Raw genomic sequence first — 7818 nt, 5'->3', positions numbered from 1 at the left:
GACCCAAATTACAGCATATAATTAATTAGGGCACATTTCCCTAACATCTCAAACATTAATCCTTTGCTTGTGTTGTGTATGAAAAGCCACATAGCTAAGTTTGGTTTCAACTTCTTTCACTATGCTATAGTGTTTAATGCTCCTTCCATTCCAATATATGTATTTTTAAATGTAAAACTTGCTCTGATTCCTTACTTCCCACCTGAATCTCTAGTTTGTTTCTCCCATGATACTCTTGAAAGCAGCAAAAACAGCTAATACTTTCCCTAGTAACCTCAAAGTCTAGATAGGACATTCACTTCAGAGACAGCACATTGTTGGTGGATTAAAAGTAAGTCTTGTTTTTCAGGTAATTTTCAAGATTATGAGTTTTTCCTATATGGTTGAAATTTCCTATATGGTTGCATGGGCTTTTGAGACATCAGAAGTTCTGTAGGAAAATTTGTGTTTGTGGATATGTGTATATAAACACACATTTTTCTATGCCCAGTCATATATCTGTTCACATAGGCCATACACATATATGGTTCTTTTTTCCCCACCGTTTCATTCATCATTTCTAAGGTGACTCAGTGACATAAGGAGTATTTCAGTTTCAATAAATCCCTTTTTTGGTATCATATCTCCTCTCTTCTATCCTAGCACAGTATGTAGGGGAAGGTGTCCTCTAGAGACATTAGTTGTTGGTATTTGTTGTTATAAGAGACTTCTAAGTTCACAGATTTTAACTCACTGTCTCAAGCTTCTAAAATTAGCCTCTGCTGGCATTTTTTGTGTGTTCCATATTTTACTGAAGAAACTTCATCTTATCCAATTTCTGTTGCAACCTTCAGGCTTGCAGTAAAGGTTTTTATACACACATATACACATACACACGGAAATGGAGGAACTGTATTAAAATAAATCACTGGCAAAAACTCCCAAATCCTGGCTTTGGGTCCAGCTTTTGGTGATCCAAAGATTGGTGTGGCATAAGAGTCACCTCTTTATAAATAGGCAAGTATACCAGTTAGGAGTAACATATAAGCTGGTGTAGTTGGTGATGCATTCTTCTAAGCAGGTTTTAATTCACTATATTAAGGTATATTAAAAATACGGAGGCAATTTAATAAATGGATAAAGGAGTTAACATATCAAAATTACGAATGTTGCCTAAATGAAATATGTGGAAATGAGTTTGATTTGCTTTTCTTTCTGTCTCTCTCTTTCTATTTCTCCTCTCTCTCACTCCCAACTTTTCACAAACTTACTGTCTCATTTCCCATTTATATTTGGGAAAATTGGAAAACTGTATTTGGCAAAGCTTAAAAATGAAGCTTCCTATTATCACAAGAAAAAAGGAATACTTTAGTATCATTAAAACTAATTTTGGTGTTATGTCCCTTGTTTTTCCTTGTTTACGAATACACTTTATAGTATATTTTGGGTCAATTGAGCATTGAGGACAAAACATCTTTTTTATTCATCTTTTTTATATCATCTTTTTTATTTAGAGTTTAATTTTGTTTTCATAGAAATTTTGTTTTCATAGAAAACTGGGTGCCATGGCAGTGCTATCATTTGAAAATATATATGTATTTTTAAAAGACAGATTCTCACTCTGTCATCCAGGCTGGAGTGCACTGGCACAATCTCAACCCACTGCAACCTCTGCCTCTGTTCAAGTGATTCTTCTGCCTCGGCCTCCCAAGTAGCTGGGATTACAGGCACCCGCCACTACACCTGGCTAATTTTTTTTATTTTTAGTAGAGACAGGGTTTCACCAAGTTGGTCAGGCTCATCTTGAACTACTTACCTCAGGTGATCCACCCGCCTCGGCCTCCCAAAGTGCTGGGATTATAGGCGTGAGCCACCACTCCCAGCTGAGAATATAACTTTTATCTACATTTCAATGTAGTCTTTATTCTCCATTTATTTTTACTATTTTTACCACTACTACCTCACCTCATGTTCTAACCATGTAATGTTTAGTCTACATGTTTCTGAAATTTGTTCTTATCTTTACTGGAATACATTTTTCTTAGAAGATCATGAAAGTGTTAGTCTGACTGACTTTGCACATGGTGCTATGCTAAAGGACGTGGTGCCATGCAGTAAAAAGTAAACAGATCCCAGGGAGGTTGAAAGAGCTGCATTCACAACCTGGGTCTGTCACTGACTAGCTGTGTTTCTATGCACAGATGAGTTAACCATGCCTTCCTTATGTATGTGATATAAACAATTATCAATTTCTTCAAACAGTCATTGTAAGGGTTGAACTAAATAAGATACCACACATAAAACACCAGTACACTCTGGAAAATAGGTGGCATTCACAATATGATAATTACTATTATTTCTATTATTATTGTATTTTTTTAAATTTTAGATTGTGAGACTAGGGCAAAATAATTGATCTTCTCTACCACTTCATATAAGGAGGTTGCAGACAGATTTCAATATTGTCACTGATTGCCTCCGAGGGCTGGGAAAATTTCTCAAACCTTTATCTTTCTCTCCGTATAGCAGAAATAAATCATGTACCTGGAGAGTAGTAATAGCTATTAGCTGATGAGTTTTCTTCAAACATGTTGACCTTATAGTAATCTATAAATACTGGATGGTGGTTGTTATTTATTTCTTCCCATGAAACCTTTTATTTTAGGATTTTAACTAATTCATTAGAAGTCTTGTGTGTTTGTGTGAATGTATAAATGGAATTTAAAGAGTGAATTTTAGCAGAAGGATTTTAGAGACAGCTACCATGTATCTTTTCCCTTTAAGTGATCTCTTCTTATGGTTTTATTTTTAGGAGCCTTTTTAGCATTCTGTGACAACCCTTCCCCCAAGCAAATCAGGGAGTATCAAAGAACAGCGGGGGTTCTTAAAAATGGTATTCTGGAACATCATCCTGATTTCCCTTAGGGAACCATTTTGACATTTTATCAGACTGTGTCTAGTAGTCTACGGAGCTTTTACTTACATTTAAGACTTAAAATCCATAAAAATCAATTGTATTTTTTATTGTATTTGCATTTATATAGATCTTTTAATATATCTTATATCATAGCTCTTCTACAGACCAATGAATTATGTAGTTTTATAGCAAGGACTATATCTGGTAAAACTGACAACTATTATTTACAAAAGTCCCCTTTTACACATTTCTGCATATGAGAAAGAATGCTGCAGATTATGAAAAAGTATAGAGAGAAATTAATTAAAACTTACAAGTTATTGTCTTTAATGTCAACAGTGACCATAAAGAATCATACTGAATATATAGATATTAAGAGACTTTTCTTACCTCACGCAACCAACTAGGTCCATCTCAACCATTATCACATCAGAGCCCCCTTCCATAGTATGAACTTGGACTTTTGGCCAGGATGTATTTCTAGTGGTGGCAGACATTTATTCATGACTTGTACTCAGACTCTTGGCTATATAAGGGATGCTTGAAAGCTGTGTATGACTAAAAAGTATTCTAAGCAATCATTAACATAAATTATAAAATTCTGCCAGCCCTTCAGGGCTAGTTTCACAACAGACTATTGGTAAGATTTGCCACATTATTGGTAAGAATACAGATTGTGGAATTAGCAAGTGAGCAATCTAATGGATTTGAGGGAAAAAAAAAAGTAATTTAGAGAAAATGTAATTTATTCCATAAATTAGGAGTTTTACTATTTTCTAAATTCGATTTCATCTCAAAGTCCATCACTGAAAAAAATATTACATGCCTTACTATACTAATGTGTCATAGTGTATTAACTAGCAGGAACACTGCTGGTCTACACAGTGTGGGGGGTCTCCTGTGCTTCTTTGAAAACAAGTTTTTGATCTTCTTTCACATAACTTAAATTCAATAAAAATATGCTGTAAAGAAAACTATAAAGATACCTTTACAGATACTATCTTATACTATCTTAAAAATACCTTTGCAGATACTATCTTATATACTATCTTGATGATCTTTGGGATATTATGAAGTATAAACTGACTGGTTCATGTACATATACTCTTTACAATAATCATAAAACCATAGGGCTTCATAAGCTCTCCCTGTAACACTGATCACAGAATTAAGAGTCTGCAGATTAAAAGGTTCCAATTTAGTTATATCCGTGGTTCTCATAGCGGCCTCACCATTAGAGTCGGACTGATGAATTTTAAAAAACAAATGCCTGGTCCCAAACCAGACCTACTGAATCAAATTTTCCAGGATTGTTGGAGTACAGGACTTTTTTCCCAGTGCCTTTCAAGGGATTCATATGACAAGTCAGGTTTGAGCATGGCTGTAGACCAAAGCCAACCAAATGTGGGAGAGTTTTTATCTCTAAGTATATTAAAAAATGGGGATTTCAGCAAGTCCATACATAATGTGTATTAGAGATTAATTACTCTGCCATGACATACTTTTAAATGTATTTTTCCAGCAAAACCAGACTATAGGCCCTACCTTGATTCACCTTAGGAACAATGAAATCCAACCTTGCTCTCCTTTTTTATCAGGTATTCATGATGTTTAAGGATTATATTTAACTTGGCATTTTTTTCTCTATAATAACCCAAATATGAAGATGTGGATACCAATAGCAGAGAAGTCTGAGCGGTATAAGGTCGACTAGTAACAAGTCTTACTAGAAGAGCCATTTCAAATGTCAGGAAATTAAATTTGGCTGTTTAAATTTCAGTGGGTTATTGGGGCATATAATTATTACTACATATGCATTTCTGCTGTCAATACAGATCTTATGAGAATATAAATGAAAATATGGCCTTGTCATTATTTTCTTAAGTAGAATAACAAACCCTTTAAACCTGGACTTTCACATATTATTTTAGATAGCATCTAAACACATACATATACATACATATATACACAACTATCTGAGGGTTAATTGAACCATTTTTATCATAAATAGTTTATTTGACATAACTCTGACAAAATTGCATAACCTATTTTTAAAAATTAAAATGTATAGTCACAAGAAGAATCTTGAGCCTAATCATGAGCCCTTGCCAAAGAGAAATAATGAATTTACGCTTAGGTGCTGAATGTATATAACATCCTGAAATTTGAACCAACTCTACTTTGTTCTATTGAATGTTTTTAAAAACCCCAAATCAACTAATGAACCAGCTGGAACTGGAAAAAGTAAACTTAAGTAGTTTCTAAAACTGAAATATCAATAGAGAGCAAAACTGAAATATCAAAACATCTGCTACACTGACTCTGAATTGGCTGAAACTTTATTTGGTTTAATTCCTTAGTTCAAACAGCCAAGTGTAGATATAGCTGTATTTTGACTGGCTCAATGGACAAGTTAATTCCCCAGGGGTGCAGAAACAGAAGCTCTTAATCAGAAATCACCTGGCTTCATCTGGTTAACTCTGATGAATTAAAGCCCATTCCTCCTAAATACTTTCTTCTGGATGAATCTGTATATTTGTCCTTTGTCTTGAATACATACATGCAGAAACACTCATAATTCCAACTACATTGACTATTGCATAACACCATTTTGTTTTCTTATTTCTCTTGTTAGTTTACCTGGGGATTTTCCTGTGCTTTGTGGCAACACAGCATGACTATTTTATAGAGTTTTCTAGTAAAAAAAATTTGAAATAATATTTCAATTAACTCAGTTGATTGATCCCCTGATGTTTTCAAACTGAGATTCAATATAATATACTTCAGTTTCAAAGGGCAATAAGCATCAAAATCTCCACTGCATATGTATTCTTATATATATATATACACACACACACACACATATATATACATATATATACAGTTTTTCTAACTTTCAAAGCAGTTTCACATCTATTATTTCATTTAGTCTCCATACTTTTAACAAAGTGTATTTATTTCCATGTTAGGTATTTAAAATTCCCCCTCAGAGCAGAATATGTTCAAATATTTAAATAACAAGCATTTCCACTAAAAACGAAAAGAAAAACCTCACACATTTTTTACATCGCCTCTCCCGTTTCTTCTTCTTTTTGTTTAAAATGATACAGACACTTATCCGTTTTGCTTCTGTGTCATCATTCAATATTTGTTTTTAAGTTCCTACTATGTGCAAGAGCCCTTCTTAGTTGCTAAGGAGAATACAAAAAAAGAGTGGACGGAGATATTTTTGAGCACAGAACATTTGCATTCTAATAAAGAAAGTAAATACTTACTGTTCTAAGTAAATGTGACTTCCTCCTTAAATTTCAGATTTACACTTATATTATCACATAATTATCAAAATCTTGGTTTCGTGACTATTTCTATCTTTCCTTCTGGACCATGAATTATTTGAAGACAAAGATTGAGTCTCATTGATTTTCAGATCCTAGCAGGGAACTCAATGTTGAGCATGTCCTAAATATTTGATGTTTTATGTCACTCCCTGTTTTAAATCTTAATTTCTCCTATTGCCTTAAAGACAGAATTAAACCCCTCAGGATGTAATATAGACCTTTTGTAATTTCAGTCTGCACTTTCCTTTATGATATTGTGTTAGTGAAAAAGTAATTGTGGTTTTTGCCATAATACTTACTAGCCACATGTGTTGAGCACTTGAAATGTAACTAGTCTGGACTGAGATGGTAATATGTTTTGCGTGTATCCCCACCCAAATCTCATCTTGAATTGTATCTCCCACAACTCTCATGTGTCATGGGAGGAACCTGCTGAGAGGTGGTTGAATTGTGAGGGAGGGACTTTCCTGCTCTGTTCTCATATTAGTGAATGAGTCTCATGAGATGTGATAGTTTTTAAAATGGGAGTTTCTCTGCAGAAGCTCTCTCTTTGCCTACTGCCATACATGTAAGATGTAACTTGCTCCTCCTTGCCTTCCACCATGATTGTGAGGCCTCACCAGTCATGTGGACCTGTAAGTCCAATAAACCTCTTTCTTTTGTAAATTGCCCAGTCTCAGGTATGTCTTTATCAGCAGCATGAAAATGGACCAGGTATGTCTTCGTCAGCAGCATGAACATGGACTAATACAGTAAATTGGCACCACTACAGTGGGGTGCTGCTAAAAAGATACCCAAAAATGTGGAAGCAACTTTGGAACTGGGTAACAGGCAGGGTTTGGAACAGTTTGGAGGGCTCAGAAGAAGACTGGAAAATGTGGGAGAGTTTGGAACTTCCTAGGGACCTGTTGAATGACTTTGCCCAAAATGTTGATAGCAATATGGACAATAAACCCCAGGCTGAGGTGATCTCAGATGGAGATGAGAAATGTGTTGGGAACTGGAGCAAAGGTGAATCTGTTATGGTTTTGAAAGAGACTGGTGGCATTTTACCCCTGCCCTAGAGATTTGTGGAACTTTGAACTTGAGAAAGATGATTTAGTGTATTTGTGGAAGGAATTTCTAAGCATGAAAGCATTCAAGAGGTGACTCAGGTGCTGCTAAAGGCATTCAATTTTACAAGGAAAGCAGAGCATAAAAGTTCAGAAAATGTGCAGCGTGACAATGCAATAGAAAAGAAAACCCCATTTTCTGAGGAGCATTCCAAGCTGGCTGAAGAAATTTGTATAAATAAGGAGGAGCTGGCATGTTAATCCCCAAGACAGTGGGGAAGATGTCTCCAGGGCATGTCAGAGGTCTTCATGGCAGAGCCTACCATCACAGGCCTGGAGGCCTAGTAGGAAAAAGTGGTTTCCTGGGTTGGGCCCAGGGTCCCCTTTTGTGTGCAGCCTAGGGACTTGGTGCTTGTGTCCCAGCTGCTCCAACCACTGCTGAAAGGGGCCAACATAGAGCTCAGGCTGTGGCTTCAAAGGGTGCAAACCTCAAGCCTTGGCAGCTTCCATGTGGTGTTGAGCTTGTCAGTGC

The sequence above is a fragment of the Theropithecus gelada genome, chromosome X (assembly GCF_003255815.1).
Source record: "Theropithecus gelada isolate Dixy chromosome X, Tgel_1.0, whole genome shotgun sequence".
NCBI classification, from domain to species: domain Eukaryota; kingdom Metazoa; phylum Chordata; class Mammalia; order Primates; family Cercopithecidae; genus Theropithecus; species Theropithecus gelada.
This window is presented reverse-complemented; position numbering follows the sequence as displayed.